This window comes from Ursus arctos, unplaced genomic scaffold (assembly GCF_023065955.2).
Source record: "Ursus arctos isolate Adak ecotype North America unplaced genomic scaffold, UrsArc2.0 scaffold_32, whole genome shotgun sequence".
NCBI classification, from domain to species: domain Eukaryota; kingdom Metazoa; phylum Chordata; class Mammalia; order Carnivora; family Ursidae; genus Ursus; species Ursus arctos.
The window spans coordinates 12,018,768-12,022,325 of NW_026623008.1; positions in this window are offsets into that span (position 1 = coordinate 12,018,768).

The following is a 3,558-nucleotide window of genomic DNA, read 5'->3' on the forward strand; positions in this document are numbered from 1 at the left end:
ACATGTGCTGCCGGGCGGCAAGCGAGCGCGCGACGGAGCGGGCGGCTGAGGGCCCGGGGCGCGCGCGCCCCCTGCTGGCCGGCGGACCCCGCGGCGGCCCGGCCCCGCCCCCGCCCGCTCCGGAGCCCGCGGGACGGCCGGCCCACCCGAGCCTGCGGCGGGCGCCACGCGGCCAGACTCCAAGCGACCCGGTCCTGCGCGTTCCGCAGGCTGCGCCGCGCGCCCCGGGCCTCTGCGCAGCGCGTCCCGCGCGCCCCATATTTCTTCGGGTTTAGGAGAATGTTAGATTGTTTTTCCCTGGGCACGTCTAGACAGGTCACCTGAGGACACTCGCCGGAAAATAGTTACTTTGCTCACGCATCCGCCAACAAGGGACGTGCCCTAATTGAGTGATTGGAATGAAAGATGAATACAGTGTGAATAAAATTTTCTCTTGTGCCGAGGGAAGCTGCGTTTTATTTGCCTATGTGTCCCCAGAACGTAGCAAGGTGCTGTTATGGTAAGAGTTACATAAAGATTTGCTGTATTAGGGAGTTGGCTCCTAGTTAATATGCAGGCCCAGGATGCACTAGAAGCTAGTTTTGATGGAAATTTTTCATAAATATTTACTGAGCCCCCAGTACCTGCGAGACACACAGTGCTAGGTGCTGGGGATCCAAAGCTAGAGGATGAGATTCCTGTCCTAGTGAAACGCACGCTCTAAGGGGAGACATAGATCATGAAGCAAGAAATTTCAAGTGTGATAAGTGATGGGGTCAGGACACGCTACTCCAAAACAGGCACCTTGATGAGTTGAATATTGTAAGCTGAAAGTTTCCAGAAATCCTGCAGAAGTCCGTTTAAGGTCACTGATAAGCACCACCCCCTTCTCCCAACCTCCCCCAACACCACCTACACCCCTTCCCTCCCAACCCTTCTTCCCTAAAACAGGTTCATAAAACCCTCAGGTGAGAGGTGCCTGCTTCATGCCAGGAGGAAAGGAACACCGTTCTCTCTGAAGACAAAGGAACACCAAGAAGAATCCTAAAAAATGACCCTTGCTACATGTCCCCCGCGTCCTACACCTACCTCTTACTCTTTGACCTACGCTAGTCCTCCAGGACTGTCCCCTCTCCATCAAACATAAGAGAAAAATGCCCAGGCCTTTTTCTTTTGGTCTTCATTTCCTTATGAGGGCTCCCATGTCACATAAAACTTAATTACATCAACTCTTATGTTTGTCTCCTTTTAATCTGTCTTTGTCGGTATGATTTTCAGACTCAGCCAGGGACCCTAAAGAGCATTGAGGAGAAAAGCTTTCTCCTGTCCTACAAAAGCATTGCAAAGTAATACCTGCGTGGGACCTTTACAGCAGTGGACTTCCTCCCGTTCTGGGTTCAGGGAAGGCCTCCTTTGGAAAGTGAAACGGAGTGACTTTCAGGATGGATAAGACCCACCAGATGAAGAGTGATAAGAAGACTGTTCCAGGGCATGTGGAGGAACAGTACATACAAACTTCCCGGGGCCTTGAAAGACCTGCCATGTTGAGGGTAAGTGTCCCATGGGGCCGGGCAAGAAGAGCAATGTGCCCAGCACTGGGGAAGTAGGCAAGAGCTAGACCATGCAGTGCCTAGTGAACCACATTAAGGATTGATTTTTCTTAGAAAATCTGTTTGCTTGTCCTGGGAGATGGATGACTTACTGGTCTCCCCTCTGACGTTATGATCTGAATAACACGTGGTCTCCTACCAAAGATTTTTACCTGCTTCCTTTTGTCTTAGACAGACTGCCACAAGAAGTTCCTTCTTTAGACAACTTCCCGAAGATGGGTAGAGTTCTAGGCTTTTTGCAAAAATTAATTCATTCCTTAATTGTTAGAGCAAGAAGCAGGATTCCGGAGGCAACAAATGTCTAAAGGAAGACAGAGACACCAGGGGTCCCAAATCGAAGGTATTTGATCAGTGCCAAGTCTGTGTGTGCAGGGAGCCAAGAGCACTTATGTAAGAGAACTTTAGAAATGAGAGATCAACTGGCACTTTCCAGAGATTTCCAGATAGGTCAAGACAGAGAATAGAAAAACCCTTTGAAAGTCTCTTCTTAATAGACCTGCATTAAAAAAGATTTAGGAGCTTAAACCTTGATGCTTTCAAATAAAACCTAATTTGAACCAACCAGAAAAGAATTTTGCCTAACTATGCCATCAAGTCCCCTTCAGGAAACGGCATGCTGATGCCTGCCAGGCCTCCGTGGTTGGTTGGGTGTTTATCCTCCAAACACCCTGTGTGGCCAATTAGGAGAAGTACTGATAGTACTTGTAGATTTCAGCCCGTGAGTCTTTTTCCTTTTTTTTTTTCTCCTTCCCCATTATAAGGCTTTTTGCCAGCGCAGAAGACACATGCGTCAGAAACACTGATGCAATTGAGACGCTAATATCAGATTGCATCATGTGATCCTAGGTGTGGTGCTCCCGAAACTGGTTTTTCTTGAGGTTGTGCTGCAGTAGAAAAGCACTTCGGGGATAACACCCAAGAACTGGCCCTACTCGTTAGATGGCAGAAGTAATTTTTGCATGTACATGCCTGGGTTCCCCACCACTATGCTCCTAGGGAAAGGCGGTGTGGCTTTCCTGGCTGAAAGGGGTGTGCTGGAGACACTCATCAGGTGGCGTGTCACGCTGCCGCTTATGTAATGAACGGTACCTGGGGAGGCGCACCCACCAGGCAGGCTGGAAATGACACTTCCTCCTCCGAAACGCGCTCAGAATTGTATCTCACTTTCATCGAGGAGCAGCGCCTCTGGGGACAGACCGGTTCCATGCAAAACTGGAAGGGGAGAAACAAAGAAGGTGGTTGAGATTTCTCGGGCACTTCCTAGGCGGCTGGCCCTGTGTTACAAGCACTTCACACGAGGAACTGTGGAAATGTGGGTTCCAGCTGCCAGCCTGCCATCACCGAGCCCCACGACAGGCTGTTTGGCCTCTTCTGCTGTTGGGCAAAGTCGTATGTCACGTGAGATTAGGCAGCATTGAAGGTCCCTCCCAGGAGTGGAATGCCATTGGCCTTGGCTACGGAAAGCTGGAATTCCAGGATCTACAGAAAACTGATCGTGGATCATGAGAACGATGCTACTGACCGATGGAAAACTAGTCCTGATGGTCTGTGTTTGCACAGTTAGGTTAGGGTGGGGTGCTCTAACTTGGATCTCCCCTTCACCGGCAGACATGGTAGCCACGGGCTATACTGAGGGCTGGAAATGTGGCTTAATGCAAATTAGGGTGTGCTGGGAGCATACCGCCACCGAATTTCAAAATCTTAGTACCACAAAAAAGAATCTGAAATATCTCATTAATAATTTTTTATCATCCTGATCACATGTTGAAATGATCATATTTTTGGCGTTAGGTTAATGGAGAATTAAAATTAACATCACCTGTTTCTTTCTACTCTTTCCAATGTGGCTACCGCAAAATTTTTAATTACTTACTTAAAATTTTGTGGTTCACATTTTATTTCTGTTGGACGGCACTGCCTTTGAAAGCATAGCTGGAAAATGGGTAATTTGCTCTGGACCCAACACTTT